Source organism: Lynx canadensis, chromosome X, assembly GCF_007474595.2.
Source record: "Lynx canadensis isolate LIC74 chromosome X, mLynCan4.pri.v2, whole genome shotgun sequence".
Taxonomy (NCBI): domain Eukaryota; kingdom Metazoa; phylum Chordata; class Mammalia; order Carnivora; family Felidae; genus Lynx; species Lynx canadensis.
In genome coordinates this window covers 37,060,267-37,070,130 of record NC_044321.2, presented here as the reverse complement: position 1 = coordinate 37,070,130, position 9,864 = coordinate 37,060,267, and positions in this window count along the sequence as shown.

The following is a 9,864-nucleotide window of genomic DNA, read 5'->3' as shown; positions in this document are numbered from 1 at the left end:
TGTTACACAGCAATAGATAACTACTATGGCATCCAAGAGGAGGCATGGCTAAGAGGATTGGTTAAGGGACAAGACAAGCCTCTGGTGAGAGTTAGGAAATACTAGCGTAAAATAAAAAGGCTCTGCGGAATGGAACAGACTGGAGATCAGGTGCAGACATGGCGATCCTTTTGGGCAACAGGAAAGGTCTTGGCATCCTACTGCCAAGTTCAAAGATATTTTTAGGAGGTTGCAATTGGAAATGCTCAATGACAAGAACATTCAGTGCAAATGTGTGATTCGTGTGTCAGAACGAGAACCCGTTAGACAATGAAGAAGAAACATGCTTGCGCAAAGCTTTGTGCATAGTAAGACTTCCTCAGATGGTTTTCAGGGGCCCAAGTCTTTTTGCTTTACGTAATTTTATGGTTTTGATAATGGGTAGCTGGGGTGGGGGTTAAGAGAGGCAGACAAAAGATTTCTCAAAGCCCACGTGCTCTATGAAACACTGAGGAAAGGGAAATGCAGTAGTAAAAGTAAACTCTGTGTTTGCTAACTGTCCCAGGGGATGGAAGATTCCCACTGGACACATGCGATCCAACATCACAGCCCAGAAAGAAGACGGTATGATGTTTACAATGATCTTTACCTCCATTGGATGCAGTAGTAAGATAACGCATACATTAAAAGGTGAATCATCGGTCTCAGAAAAATGTGGTCTGGTAGTCGGGATCACGAGGGACTATTGTTTTATTCTGGCTTTCTTTAGACACAGAATCCAGTAGCAGGAGGTTTTTTGTGTGTTCAGAAGGAGAAAGAGAGAAAGGGGAGTTTGCCCATCGGTAATCCATACTTCCTACATATAGGCTGAAGCATCGTCTTTTCTCTTTTCTCTGCCATTTTGTGATCACTAGATTTCCTGCACGCAGTTCCGAAGCTTAAGCTGCAAATTAGTTGTTGTTTCGTGGCTAAAAGAGGGATTTAAGAATTACTGCATGTATGGGACGCCTGGGTGGCTCAGTCGGTTCAGCGTCCAACTTCGGCTCAGGTCATGATCTCACCATTCATGAGTTGGAGCCCCACGTCAGGCTCTGTGCTGACAGCTCGGAGCCTTGAGTCTGCTTCCGATTCTGTGTCTCCCTCTGTCTCTGCCCCTTCCCCACTCACATTCTGTGTGTGTGTCTTTCGTCTCTCTCTCTCTCTCTCTCTCTCAAAAAAAATACACATTAAAAAAATTAAAGAATTACTGCGTGTGGTATCCATGGTTGATGTGGGGCTAGGGAGTGGGCTGAAGTGGAACATTCTAATGTTTGTTTATTTTTGAGAGACAGAGAGAGACGGAACACCAGCAGGTGAGGGGCAGAGAGAGAGAAAGGGAGACACAGAATCCAAAGTAGGCTCCAGGCTCTGAGCTGTCAGCACAGAGCCCGACACGGGGCTCGAACTCAGGAGCCGCGAGATCATGACCTGAGCTGAAGTTGGACGCTTAACCGACTGAGCCATGAGATGGAGCATTCGAAACCCCAGAATATAGTGTTTTATTCCTGCCTCTAAGACTGAAGCTGGAAGAGCCTGTTTATAAAATATTTTCAAAATTATGGAGCTCCTTCTATATTTGAAAATACTGTCCTGGGCCTTCTGGAACAATCAAAGAAATCGCTAAAAAAAAAAAAAAAAAAAAAAAAGCTTAGCAAGCATCTGAAACACTGACCTAACACCATCAAAACACTTTGGGATAGAACAATTGGTGGGGAAATCTTCCCCAGAACAATTGATTTTTCAGTGCATTCAACAACTGCCTAATAGTTACACCCATCAGCTTAAGGGGGAAAATATATACTACCATATAAACCTCTGAATGTGCTTTACAATAGCTACAATTTCGGAGAAATGAGACCTTATTTTAAAGACGGATTCTTAAAGCTGTTGCAATTTTTGAGTAACACTAATGGGCAAGGCAGGAGCTGGCTTCAGTAACAGTGTTTTATTTTTCCTTGTAAAAACTACTACTTAACAACCCACATCCTATTTCTTGTTCCACGTGATTCTTGCTACCCAAGGCAAGGTGCAAGGGGAGAAGGGGAATATGAAAAATCCAACACAAGGATTGAGTCACAGAATGCCCCAGAAAATAGGATCCCTCCTGACACTCTCATTAGCCAGCTCTCTTCTTATCCAATATTATCTTTTGTGATTTAAAATATTTTTAAACTTTTATTTAGTTTTGAGAGAGACAGAGACAGAATGTGAGTAGAGTAGGGGCAGAGAGAGAGGGAGACACAGAATCCAAAGCAGGCTCCAGGCTCTGTGCTGTCAGCACAGAGCCCGACGTGGGGCTCCAACTCATGCACGGGGAGATCATGACCTGAGCCGAAGTCGGATGTTTAACCAACTGAGCCACCCAGGCGCCCCTCCAATATTATTTTTAAGTGTGAACAATATAAAAATGTCTAAAAAGGAAAGAAAAACCCCAAAGACTTCAAATGGCAGCTTTACTATTTCTTATTATGTTATTTAAATATGTAGGGACATAATGCTAGGTATAATAAGCCACTCGTGTGTATTGCTATTGTACAAATATAAATCAAAGATAGGCTTACAAATGAAATATGAACAAAACTACAAAGTGACAAAATATAAATTAACAACATTAATGTGATAAATAAGGTGGATGTGACAAAGCCAAGCTGGTATTCAGAGTGTAAATATTCATTCATTTATGCGTTTATTCATTCAGTACACATTAATCGAGTGCTTGTTATTTCCAGTGGCACTCTTCTAGGGGCTGTAGATACGTCAGAGAACAAAACTAAATTCCCTGCCTTCATGGAGCTCACATTCTACTGGGATACGATAGATAATAAACCAGATACATGAGTGAAATATATAGTGTATCAGATGATAATGAGTGCTAAGGAGAAGAATCTAGGGAAAGAGAGGGAAAGAATTTGAGGAAAAGGGAATTGCCACTTGTGATACAGGAAGGCCTCATGGAGAAGGTGACATTTGTTATAAAAACTTGAGTGATTATAGCAGCACTTTCAACAATAGCCAAAGTATGGAAAGAGCCTAATGTCCATCAACTGATGAATGGATAAAGAAGATGTGGCTTATATATACAATGGAATACTACTTGGCATTGAGGAAGAATGAAATCTGGCCATTTGTAGCAACATGGATGCAACTGGAGAGTGTTCTACTCAGTGAAATAAGTCAGGCAGAGAAAGACAGATACCATATGTTTTCACTCACATGTGGATCCTGAGAAACTTAACAGAAAACCATGGGGGAGGGGAAGCGGGGGGAAAGTTACAGAGAGGGAAGGAGGCAAACCATAAGAGACTCCTAAATACTGAGAACAAGCTGAGGGTTGATGGGGGGTGGGGGGAAAGGGGAAAGTGGGTGATGGGCATTGAGGAGGGCACCTGTTGGGATGAGCACTGGGTGTTGTATGGAAACCAATTTGACAATGAATTATACAAAAAAAAAAAACTTGAGTGAGTATTTGGGTATTATTGGGGGTGGGGCATGGTGAGTGTTCCAGTCTGAGGGAATAGTGAGTGCAAAGGCTCTGGGGCAGGGGTGAGCCTGTTTGTAAGTGGTTCTGCTATAGGGCAGGTTCTTTTGAGTTCAACAGACTTTTACTACCATGTGCCCTAAGACGACTCGATTTTTCCATCACTTTCCCCTTTTTCAAATTATTGTGAAACTTTTGCTCTTCCTGTCTTGGCTGTTAGGTCATTTGTCTTTTACTGGAGACTAAAGACATCTTTTATATATTATATCTACTTCATTTTGTTTAAGTTACATAATATGATGGTTAATTTCATGTGTCAACCTGACTGGCATAAACGATGCCCAGATAAAACATTATTTTTGGGTGCATCTGTGAGGGTGTCTCTGGAAAAAATTAGCATTTGATTCAAGAGACTGAGACATTCACTCTCTCCAGTGTGGGTGGGCATGATCCAATCCGCTGGGGCCTGAATGGAATAAAAACTCAAAGGAAGGGGAAATTTTCTCTTCTTGAGCTTAAAATACCCATCTTCTCCTGTCCTCAGACATCAAAGTTCCTGGTTCTCTGATCATTGGACTTGGGACTTATACTGGTGGCCCTTAGGGTCTCAGGTTTTTGGAATCTGACTGAATTATACCACTGGCTTTCCTGATTCTCCAGCTGTGGATGGCAGATTGTGGGACTTCTCAAACCTCATAATCTCACAGGAACCAATTTCCATAATATCTATCTATCTATCTATCTATCTTCATCATCCTCATCATCTATTTACCTACCTATATCCTATTGTTTCTGGTTTTTTGGAGAACCCTAATACAGGTAATGACAATCAAGTGATATATTATTTAACACCAATGTGATAGCAAACCTAACCACACATGCAGACCCTGAAATACAGTGATGGAACTCAGGGTTAATTGGTCAACAGGATCATATGGATTATGTTTAATTTAATATTTTAAAATTATTATCAAAATCTAAAGACTGAACTAGTAAAGTTTCATAGAACACTCACAGGCTTCTGACAATATGTTCATGGATCTCGTGTGGTCTGAGGAATCCCACTTTAAGAAACCAGGAGGGAATGCTTTGAAGCTGGCCTTCGTCCTGGCTGGCTTATGGCCATATGTTCCACTAGCAAGATTTCTCCACTTCAGCTCCGGTGATGTGGCTGAATGATTCAACACATGGTTGGGGAATCTGCAGGATGTCTGGCTAGAAAGTAAATCCAAAACAACAACCTTCAGTCTTTTGTTGTCATACCCACCTGTGAGAAGCTTCTGCGATTGAAACTATGTACCGCCTAGATCTTCTACCCACAGTTATCTGGGCAGGAAACGACTTTGTCAGTTTTGCAGTAGAGAGAGGAGATTAGAATCTAGGCAAGCAGCATCTGCACCTTTTCTGTTGTGCCTGAAATCTACAGCCAAGGCAGAAGGAAGGCCTGAGAGCAAATTTTATGATGCTGGCCCATCAGTCATAAGGCAAGACTGGGTCTTAAGGTTGAAGGGAAAATAGCATGTAAGGCAATGAAGCTCAGGCAAAATGGCTTTTTGCCCAGGTCTTAGGAGCCTGCACTGTTCTAGGTGACAGTTCTGAGAAAGTTCTTTTTCAAAAAGCATAACGCAAGAGAGGTAAATAGGGCCCTACCATTAGAAATGGATGTAGAAGGCAATATCTGTTACAATAACTGGTGCGTATCTGTGACATTTAAGATAAAATTGGAAGAACTCCAAGATATTTTGTAAAGGAATTGAGCATAGTAAGAAAAAAAAATTCTTACTGTGGTCTGGAAAAATGGTTATATATTCTTGACCAAAATTTTTTAGTTAATCTCACATGGAAAAATAGATCACTTTGGTAGGATCTCCTAACTAATCTGAACTGGATGCAACTGCTTTAGGTTTCCATCCTTAAATTTTTTTTTATCAGGAGTAACTTTAGACCACCAGCCTAACTTCTAGTGTAGACCTCCATGAGATTCTAGGACACAATCTTGGCAGAATAATATGATTATTTCCTCTTAGAATAAGAACATAAATTTCATATGTACAAAGATCTTTTCTTTTTTATTCACACTCTCTGCTTTACCCCCTTATCACCTTCGGCAGCACTTTCCTTTCAACACACACGCATGTGCGTGCACACACACACACATACCATATACACATTTAAGAGGCAGAACTGGGATCGCATGGGACTAATAAATTGCTTAAATAGCTCCAAGACGTGGGAAATGGGTGTTTCACATCTAAGATCTCACATCATCTTTCATGTGGGGTATCAGAAGACACATGGCATCAGCATCTGATATCACAAGGGAGCATAGCATAGCACTGGGATAAGGAACAGCGACTCTAGAAGTTAGACTTTCTGGGTTGGAATCTTGTCTCTACTACTGACTGGCTGTGTGATTTACTTAACCTTTGTGCCTCCATTTGCTCACTTGTAAAATGTGTGTAATAATTTTACCTAACCCATCGTGTCATTTTGAGGATTAAATGAGTTAATATTTGTGAAGCATGTGGAAGCATGGAAAAAATAGACAAAGAAATAAGTGAGGCTTGTTTTAGAAAAAAAAATAGCAGAGGGATTCTTATGAATTGTAAAGGCATGACAATGAGGTAGTCAGAAAGTGTTAGAATCCTGAAATAATAGCAGATCTTCATTTTCCAATTTGTGTGGGATTTTGGTTATGCAGATGACATTGTTTTTGAGTACAAAGCAACCAATGCCTCAAGAACTATCTGGCACTTTCTCCCCCTAAGGTGAAGCATGGGTTGTAAGAAAAAGTAATACATGTTCACGAAAATGCACTGATAGGTTAACAAATGAATAACTGCTTGATATTCCTGAAATACCTTTTTCAGTATTATCACGAAGGGGCTGAGGAATGAGTGCCGTCTGTAGAATAAAAACTCAGTAGACGTTAATAACTAGAAAGACGCAAATGTCTTTAATTGTTGCAAGAGTGCTTGCTTTATACAGTATAAATACTGTAGTGGATGCTGTGATGTGCAGCTCAGATGCTACCTGCAGACTGAAGCTCTCATTTCTTCAGGTTGTGAGAGTGTTGGCAGCTGCAAGCCTTTATCTGTTAGCCCTCTCTAGAAATTGTCCTCTGCTGAAGAGTGCTGCATCATCCAAGGTCATACCCCCTTCCCATGTTGAACCCATAGCCAATGACGGCTCAATCTGGGTACATAAAGAGCTGCCCCATTTGACCCAATGTGAAACCATTCTTCAGGGCCAGTCCATATGATTGGTTGAGGCTTTTCTAGTAATTGCTTCTCAATTCAACTTCTTCCTCTATCCATCTTGCTTCTTCCACTCTCCCGTAGTTATTAATCCAAAAAACACTTCACAATAAACCTCCTACATGCAAATCTCTGTGTCAGAGTCTAGTTCTTGGAAACTTGACCTGCAAAAGGTACACAGTGAGTAGAGTGTATACCAGTTACAGTGATATGAAACCATGGGCATTCTGATATCTCATTCCCTTTTTCACAGGGATATCTTTATGTATTGCAATCTTCTTTAAGGGCTTCCTTAATTTCTTCAACAAGGTCATCATCTATTGGTCCCTGGATCACATTTCATCAAAGCACCTGGCTACAGTCAGAATCCAAGAATGCACGCTCTCCATAGAATAAGGGTCAAGTCCAGGGTGAATAGAATTTTCCAACCAAAAGTCCTATACTCCAACTGATCTTTGATGAATGAGAGTTTAAGTGATTCCAATTATAATTGTTAAATAACAGGTGAAATAATATTGGGTGAGGTCAAATCATGTAATATCTCCCTTCGGAAAGAAAACCAAGGAGTTTATGGAACAGAGTGTAAGTTCTGTTTAAATGCCTTGTTCTTCAAAGTGTTCACGTGATTATATAATCACTGTAAGCAAGAAAGCTTGGACAATCTGTTTTGTTCAAAAATGCCTTGTCTGATTAGATGTGAAAGATCTTCTTTATTTCTCATCTTAAGCTTAGAGGAACAGGTACGTTTTTATCCTTAATGTGAGGTGGGTCAAGATCTAGATCCAGCTTAACTGGATTTGTTTAACTTTGTGAGTTCCTAAATTCTCACACAGTGTCTTGAGAATGCTATTACAAAATTCCTGAAGATACGTAATTCTAATAGTACCACTGGCTTGAACACTGACACCCAGTATGATAAACCAGCCAGGTCCCAAGTTTTCTTGCTGTGCTCTTTGTAACAACACACAGTAGCAAACCGTACGGGGATATTGGATAAATACTTACTGAAACATAAAAGAATAGGGATGGTAGCAGTTACTTATGCAAATTCAGTGTAGATTATAGCAGCATGCTACATTCATAGAGAAGTTACCATTGTTATTTTGATGAATACTTGGTAATTCTAACAACACTGGCAAATGGCATTTAAAAAAAAAAAAAAAGATCAGAAATGTTGTTACCAGTCCAGTTCCACGCAACAGAGACACCTCCATTTTGAATTCAGAGCCATACTGCACATTATTGGAAATGCCATACAGTGCAGAAACATGTTGGTACTGAAGCCAGGTGGTGTGATCTGCTCTCATAGCTCCTGAATGGAGTTTAACAGCCTTTAATTGCCATACTCTTTCAAAGGCAGTCCGACTTCATGCACAGTGTGCATTTAACATCCTTGAGTGAGCACACCTCCACGTACTGGGATGGTTGACGTGTGTCCAGGATGATCAATAGACTTTCCTGAGTTGTGCCAGTCCAGATGACAAAAGGTCTATGTCTGTGGCTTATGTACAATGCTCATTCCACAAAACAAACGGTGTCTCATCTATGACCCCTGCCCTCAATGGATTTTGCATTATATTGGGAGTTATTTCAAATCTAGGTGAAGAATGGGTCTCTCTTGACGGATACTTTTCTTGGGCATCAAAAATTATGAAATTTTATTCCATCAAGAAACACCGTTGGATTGCTTTGTTGTAGGCTTAATGCATAAGACATGCCTTCATATATTATGTAAGGACACTCTCTTAAATTACAGTGTTAAAATAAATGACACAGCGCTGTGAGGTAAACAGCAATTCCTTTACCAGATTGATTCTGTTTGTGACATTTAAGTCTCCAAACCATGACTGATCATGCTGGGAAGGAGGGTGTGGCAGATTACATTTTTCAAAAACGGCCCACCCCACATGCTGTTCTGCAATGTGACCTTGCTACCACCCCAGCGAGAGGTGGAGTCTGTTTCTCTACCTTTTAAATCTGGGTAGGGCCCTGTTGAGTGCTTTGACCTTTAGAATACGGTAAAAGTGATGCAGTGCCTATTCCAAGCATAACCTTCAGTCGGCTTGGCAAATACTTCTTAATGCATCTTAGAAGCCAGCTGCCGGGTTAGAAATGTAACCTCCCCTGGAACTACCATACTGTGAGAAGCCCAGGCCACACAGAGATGGGATCCCATATGAACAGAGACATAGAGGGAAGGAGGGAGAGAGATAGAGACAGAGGGAGAGAGAGAGAAAGAACAAAACACCAAGCATGCATGTGAATTAAGTCATCTTGGAAGTAGCTCACCCCAACCGATGCCATGTGGATCCAAGAAGGGCCCAGCTGAGCCCATCCCGAATTCTGGATCATGAACGAAATAAAGTGATTTCTTCAATCCTCTAAGTTTTGTAGTAGTTTGTTATGTAGCAATAGATAACTGAAACAAAGGGATTTGCAAATAACCTGATTCATTAATCAAATATGCTGGCAAGTATGGGAGCTTAGATGCATTTTTGAGACTGTGGTGTCATACTGCCTGCCTTTAGATTCTGGATCTGCCACTTAAAAGCTCTATGATGTTGAGCAACGCATGCCTCAGTTCTCTCATCTGTAAAATGGAGATAATAGCCACCTCCCAGGGTTGTTCTGGGGACTGAATACCGAAAACTTACAACAGTGCCTGGAAATTTAGGAAGCCCTTATATAGATTTTAGCTATTCTTATTTTTTTTATTTATTTTTATTTTTATTTTATTTTTTTAATTTACATCCAAGTTAGTTAGCATATAGCGCAACAATGATTCCAGAAGTAGATTCCTTAATGCTCCTTACCCATTGAGCCCATCCCCCCCTCCCACAACCACTCTAGTAACCTGTTTATTCTCCGTATTTAAGAGTCTCTTATGTTTTGTCCCCCTCCTTGTTTTTACATTATTTTTGCTTCCCTTCCCTTATGTTCATCTGTTCTGTGTCTTAAAAGTCCTCATATGAGTGAAGTCTTATTTGTCTTCCTCTGACTAATTTCGCTTAGCATAATATCCTCTAGTTTCATCCACATAGTTGCAAATGGCAAGATTTCATTCTTTTTGATTGCCGAGTAATACTCCATTGTGTGTATGTGTATATACAT